A 7,199-nucleotide genomic window follows, 5' to 3' on the forward strand; every position below is an offset into this window, starting at 1 on the left:
TCTGCTGGGAGCACCGCCCACAGCAGGCGCTGCAGCCACGTCCAAGCCAGGACAACACCTGCAGCATCTGCCTGGACACTGTGGAAAAGAAAATATCCTACAAAACCATGGGGTGCCCCACGTGCCAAGACGCCCGCTTCCACCGGCACTGCATCCGCAGACTGGCCCTGCACGCTGGCATTGGCTTCTGATGCCCGTGCTGCCTGAACCAAGAGCCATTCACGACGGAAATGCTCGTCATGGAGATCCGACTCTCTAAGAGGTTGGGTTTTCTCCTCCCATCTCACAAGGCGGCAGGCACAAGCACAGGGCCAGCCTAGGGACTGACCCAGCAGGCCTGGCCGTCTTCTGGCCTGTGCCTCTTGCCCTCAGCTCCACCGAGTTGCTGGCAACGGGACAGGCAGAGGAGCAGCGACTGCTGGGATCTGCCGGATGAGGGCTCGGCTGGGCTCAGCTCTTTCCCCTCCTTCTCTGGCAGACCCCCGTCATGGCAGAGTGACCAAGAGGTCGGACCCTCAGATCAGAGGCACAGCCGCTGCGACGCCACAACGTGCCTTTGTCTGGGAGGCAGGGAGCACGCCGAGGCAAACGGGTAAGCTGCCAAAGCAGCAACGCGGGGATCTGAAGGGGATCTGCTCCCCTCAGGCTCAGCAATGTAGAACTAAGAACAAGGGCTCTGCCCATGGGCACGGCCATCCCTTGCTGGGTCCCTTTGTTCTCACAACCTCCTCGCTCCTCCAGACCCTGGCAACTGTGGCTGTGCAGCTCCTGCGCTGCTGAGGGCACCCACCAACTCTGCTCCTCTGTGGGGAACAGCACCTGCTCCTGGGAGTGCAGCACCTGTGCTGCCGCCGACACTGGTAGGCATCAAAGCATTCGGTGCCATGCAATGCAGACAGGGGCCAGGACGGGCCTGACAGCAGGACCTCCAGCACATGGCTTGGCTCCAGCAGGGCTCTGGATACCTCAGCGGCCTCTCCTGCCTGCAGCCTGGGGGCTCTCCTGACGACCTTCCTGCTGCCCCTCTTTGCAGGTTCCTCTGGCAAATCAGAGCTTGTGAGCCCCAAAACTTCCAGCCAGGAACTGCTGACACTCTCCCAGAGCACGGTGCTCCTCAAGAGCAGCTCCCCCATCAGCCCTCGGCAGGCCTTGAAGCGGCACTACACTGAGGAAGAAATACCATCGCGGACAACGTACGGCCCTCCTGCAAAATGCCACAGGCTCGAGGATGGGCCGGCACACAGTGCTGACACCTGCGAGCCCAGCACTTCCAGCCAGGCGGCATCACCTCTGTCCCAGCGGGAGAGTCCTGTCAAGACCAGCAGCTCTTCCTCTTGCCCTCGGCAGGCCTTCACACGGGGCTACCCAGAGGAAGACAATGACTCTGGGATGTCATACAGGCCACCCGCAAAACGCCACAGGATTGACAAAGGGCTGGCCCAGAATACCGATGACAGCGGCCCCAGCACTTCCAGACAGTCAGTGTCGGGGCTGTCTGAGGGCACTCTGGCTGCCAACAGTCAAGCAGCACGGCCACGACCTCCATACAGGCCTCCGTGGATCTTCCACGGGTCCACGACGGATAACCGCTCCCGGCCTGGGCCAATGCGCATGAGACACGTCTGGCGGCAACAACGGCGGGCAAAAAAGCCCTACAGCCGGCCACAAAAAAAACAGCACTAACTGTCAGCCAGCCCAAAGCCCCCATCATCCTTAGCCACCAAGAACAGGAAGATTCATATATACATAAGCAGATACAGACATAAAGAAATACAATAATAAACACACAGATTTATAGGCGCATATATACAAAAACAATAAAGTTTTTTTGTTTTTATGACAACCTACACAACTTTTCCAGTAATTTTCCTCAGCCTTCCTCCAAGCGTCTCTTAGCAGAATGAACATGGATCTACGTCCCCAGGGTTGGCAGCACCTTCCGGTGTGCCGGCTGCCCTTCCTGGCCACCCAGCACCATGGCCGTGCCCTTCAGGCCTTGCTGGCCCTGAGAGGCTGCTGTCAGCGGCCCTGCAGGGCAGTGCCCGGCTCCTGTGCGATGTTCACCCCCCAGAGCACGGCTGCACCTGCGGCCTCTGCCTTGCCAGCAGGCCCTGTCCAGGCCCCAGCACCCCGGCATGTCCTGGGGACCATCAGCACCGCAGCCAGGCTGCTGCTGATGCTGCTACAACAAATATCACGGTCGGCACAGGAGGTGATAGGACAAAGACTTGTGGGCTGAGACACTTCAATCAGCAAAACAGCTCACGACAAATCCTACCGCTGATGAAAAGGCCACACTGGCTCACAACCAGCTCTTCCATGAGTCGCCAGCAAGTTGCATTTGTGCAGCGCAGCAGACTTGGTGTCAGGTGTGGGCTCTCCCTGGGATCCGGGGGATGTGCTGTCCCACCTGTGTCCCCTGCCAGCCTGCTCACTGATGCTGGGGCTCAGGAGCAGGACAGGCCTTGCCACTGGCTGCTCAGCCACGGCTCACACAGCACTGTGTCACCCACAGTGATTTGGTCACACACACAAACTTCAGTCCCAGCAGAAGTTAATCCCATCCCCTCCAAAGAAGCCACCACTGCAGCATCATCACCGCATGGGATGGGGATGGCACCACCATCACCAACTGCTGCGGTTCATGTTTATTTTACTAAGTTCTATTAGGTTGATTGTTGAAGTGGCATGTTCTCTTATCCCCCATGTTCTCCCTAAGTTGGTTTCTCCCTAAGTTGTACCCTCCTTCCCAACTGTCCCTCAAAGAATGTCCTCCCTTCCTTCCAGACCCTTCCCTGCCTGTCAAGGCAACCTGGCCCCTTTGCCCTGTCTATTGAGGCAACAGGGCCCCTTTGCCCTGTCAACCTAAATCCTACCCATTGTTCTAGAAAGTTCCCTGTCCCTCACCTCCAGGACCAAGCCCAGATCGAACCCTCTCTCCTCCCCTTACCCTGATTTGTGGCATCCCTGAAAAACACAATTTAAGAGTTGCTCATTGGTTGTGTCTTTGTGTCCACCCTGTGTTTTGTGAAGTTTTAAAAACCCTTGCACAGTTGCACTCGAGGCTCTGCTTGCCTGTGTTCCCTTCAGCTCTCCTCTCCGGTGGACCCTACCCTCGTCCTTCCCAATAAAGCTGCTGGACTTCACACCGCAAGAGAGCCTCTCCTGCCTGCTTTATGAAAGAGGGACTTGATAAAACGAGGGTGAGCTGGACAGGAACCAAACGCAGAGCCGAACCAATGTGGTTAATCATATGTTCTCCATTTATTGTTTATACAATGGCAGTTTATATACACTTCAAGATCGTTTACAATCGTGAGCACACTCTCATTGGCAAGCAAACATTGTTTGTCGTTGTCTTAAGGTGGCTGCAAACCTATACTAGTTCACCCCTAGGTAGCTCAGTATACTGTGGTACACCTTAACATAATTTCTAACTGAGCCACAAACTTATTTCTACCTGCGCCATAGGCTTCAAGGCCTCACCAAGGCCCGTATCTGAGGCCTAGTCTGGGGTAGCTCAACCTTCACTCTAAACATACAAATCGTGACCTCTTTCTCTCAGAAATTCTTCTACACCTTTATCCCATCCTCGTCACACCTCCAGGGGTCTCCAGTGCTGGGCATTTGGCTCAGAGGTTCTGGCTCAGGCAGTACCCTCACCTGGTAGGTTCCCCACTCTTGCCGTTGGCCGCAGACCATCTTGGAGCTATAGCCTGGGCTCTGGAGGACAGTGACAACCAGTCAGCGTCACAGATCACAGCTGGCCACGTCACAGTGGCCCCAGTGACATCATCACCCTGACCTAACCCTTCAAACGTGGTTGCACGTCAACACCACCCTCAGAGTCGAGGAGAGGATCGCAGAGAAGGAGCTTGCCCGAGGCTGCTCAAGCATCAGGGTAAGTCAGAGGGTTCTGCTGCCTCTGATACAGCTCACACGCACCTCTCTCTCAGGCTTGGTGCACAAGTGTCAGGAGGAGAAATGCCAGCAGTGCCGCGCAAGAGACGCTCCAGGCACGCGCCATCAGCCTGTTCTGGATCCAACATGGCACAGCCAGAAACTGTCCCCAAGGAAAAAGGTGACAGCAGAAGCCTCCCTCCCCACAGCTCCCCGTCACTGGCACAGGGGGTTCCGGGGCAATCAGTGAGGAGCCAAGAACAATGCCAGGCCGAGGCAGGAGCTCCCCAGCCCGGCTGGGCTCTGGGCACTTGCTGGGGCACCCACGCCTGACCTGCTCTGCCCTTCAGCCAGCACGGCCCAGAACCAGCAGGGCCCTGGGGCTGATCCTGCATGGACACTTGCCCAGCCCCACAGGCGTGCTCATGCCTCATGGGGACTTGCTCTGTCTCCAGAGTGCATGCTGTGCCACCAGACCCAGGCGGACGCCGACATCTGCGGGGACAAGAGAGTGAAGTTCAAGCTCTGTGTCCACACCTACTGCCAGGTGAATTCTCTTGGGGAGATTTCACCTGGCAGTAGGTGTGGACACAGCATTCTGCCCACAAGGGGCCTGCCTTCCTGACCTCACAAGCTCCAGAACTTCCCTGCCTTGCAGAACCTCGCCAGTGGGCTTTACCCAAAAGAGGACACTGGAAATTTTCTTGTTGGGGACACCAGGCGTATCATCAGAGAGGCAGCCAAGAAGGTGGGGACAACCTGGCAGGAGCAGGCAGCTTTGCACCACAAGAGGCTTGGGCAGCTCATCCTGCCCCCCAGCAAAGAAGGCCCAGGCCTAGCTCAAACAAGAGCCTCACGTGCAGGCAGCTCTAGGGGCTCTGAGCTGGCACTGCCCACATCCCACTCCCTGTCTGGAGATGCAGACTGCCCACAAAGCCCAGGCCCTGACACTCAGGGGGCTGCTCTGCTCTTTACAGAGCTGCTTCATCTGCTGCAAGATGGGGGCCACCATCACCTGCTGTGAGACAGGCTGCGACCGCACCTTCCACCTGCCCTGTGCCCCAAACGGCCAATGTGTCACCCAGTACTTTGGGGCCTACAGGTAAGTATTGCCCATCCTCACCTTGGAGCCCCCGTGTTTGTCTCCAAGCCCTTTCCACCCTGGAACTCACACAAGGGAGGAGCCCATGGTTGCCAGCAACCTGCCACACACAGGGGCAGAACCCACACAGGCGCTGGGGCTCCCTCACAGCTCCTGCTCCCACATCGCCAGCACAGCCAAAGGACTCTGCGCTTCCCCCTTCCCTCACCCATCTCCTCATCTTCCTCACAGGTCCTTCTGCTGGGAGCACCGCCCACAGCAGGCGCTGCAGCCACGTCCAAGCCAGGACAACACCTGCAGCATCTGCCTGGACACTGTGGAAAAGAAAATATCCTACAACACCATGGGGTGCCCCGCGTGCCAAGACGCCCGCTTCCACCGGCACTGCATCCGCAGACTGGCCCTGCACGCTGGCATTGGCTTCCGATGCCCGTGCTGCCTGAACCAAGAGCCATTCACGACGGAAATGCTCGTCATGGGGATCCGACTCTCTAAGAGGTTGGGTTTTCTCCTCCCATCTCACAAGGCGGCAGGCACAAGCACAGGGCCAGCCTAGGGACTGACCCAGCAGGCCTGGCCGCCTTCTGGCCTGTGCCTCTTGCCCTCAGCTCCACCGAGTTGCTGGCAACGGGACAGGCAGAGGAGCAGCGACTGCTGGGATCTGCCGGATGAGGGCTCGGCTGGGCTCAGCTCTTTCCCCTCCTTCTCTGGCAGACCCCCGTCATGGCAGAGCGACCAAGAGGTCGGACCCTCAGATCAGAGGCACAGCCGCTGCGACGCCACAACGTGCCTTTGTCTGGGAGGCAGGGAGCACGCCGAGGCAAACGGGTAAGCTGCCAAAGCAGCAACGCGGGGATCTGAAGGGGATCTGCTCCCCTCAGGCTCAGCAATGTAGAACTAAGAACAAGGGCTCTGCCCATGGGCACGGCCATCCCTTGCTGGGTCCCTTTGTTCTCACAACCTCCTCGCTCCTCCAGACCCTGGCAACTGTGGCTGTGCAGCTCCTGCGCTGCTGAGGGCACCCACCAACTCTGCTCCTCTGTGGGGAACAGCACCTGCTCCTGGGAGTGCAGCACCTGTGCTGCCGCGGACACTGGTAGGCATCAAAGCATTCGGTGCCATGCAATGCAGACAGGGGCCAGGACGGGCCTGACAGCAGGACCTCCAGCACATGGCTTGGCTCCAGCAGGGCTCTGGATACCTCAGCGGCCTCTCCTGCCTGCAGCCTGGGGGCTCTCCTGACGACCTTCCTGCTGCCCCTCTTTGCAGGTTCCTCTGGCAAATCAGAGCTTGTGAGCCCCAGAACTTCCAGCCAGGAACTGCTGACACTCTCCCAGAGCACGGTGCTCCTCAAGAGCAGCTCCCCCATCAGCCCTCGGCAGGCCTTGAAGCGGCACTACACTGAGGAAGAAATACCATCGCGGACAACGTACGGCCCTCCTGCAAAATGCCACAGGGTCGAGGATGGGCCGGCACACAGTGCTGACACCTGCGAGCCCAGCACTTCCAGCCAGGCGGCATCACCTCTGTCCCAGCGGGAGAGTCCTGTCAAGACCAGCAGCTCTTCCTCTTGCCCTCGGCAGGCCTTCAAACGGGGCTACCCAGAGGAAGACAATGACTCTGGGATGTCATACAGGCCACCCGCAAAACGCCGCAGGATTGACAAAGGGCTGGCCCAGAGTGCCGATGACAGCGGCCCCAGCACTTCCAGACAGTCAGTGTCGGGGCTGTCTGAGGGCACTCTGCCTGCCAACAGTCAAGCAGCACGGCCACGACCTCCATACAGGCCTCCGTGGATCTTCCACGGGTCCACGACAGATAACCGCTCCCGGCCTGGGCCAATGCGCATGAGACACGTCTGGCGGCAACAACGGCGGGCAAAAAAGCCCTACAGCCGGCCACAAAAAAAACAGCACTAACTGTCAGCCAGCCCAAAGCCCCCATCATCCTTAGCCACCAAGAACAGGAAGATTACTAGGTACATAAATAGATAGAGACACAGAGAGGTAGAGTTATAAACACACAGATGCATAGGTACATAGATAGACAGATAAGAAATAAAGTTTTTTTACACTATGAGAACATACACAAAACACCAGCCCGGACACTCAGGGGGCTGCTCTGCTCTTTACAGAGCTGCTTCATCTGCTGCAAGATGGGGGCCACCATCACCTGCTGTGAGACAGGCTGCGACCGC

Source organism: Anomalospiza imberbis, chromosome 8 (genome assembly GCF_031753505.1).
Source record: "Anomalospiza imberbis isolate Cuckoo-Finch-1a 21T00152 chromosome 8, ASM3175350v1, whole genome shotgun sequence".
Taxonomy (NCBI): Eukaryota; Metazoa; Chordata; class Aves; order Passeriformes; family Viduidae; genus Anomalospiza; species Anomalospiza imberbis.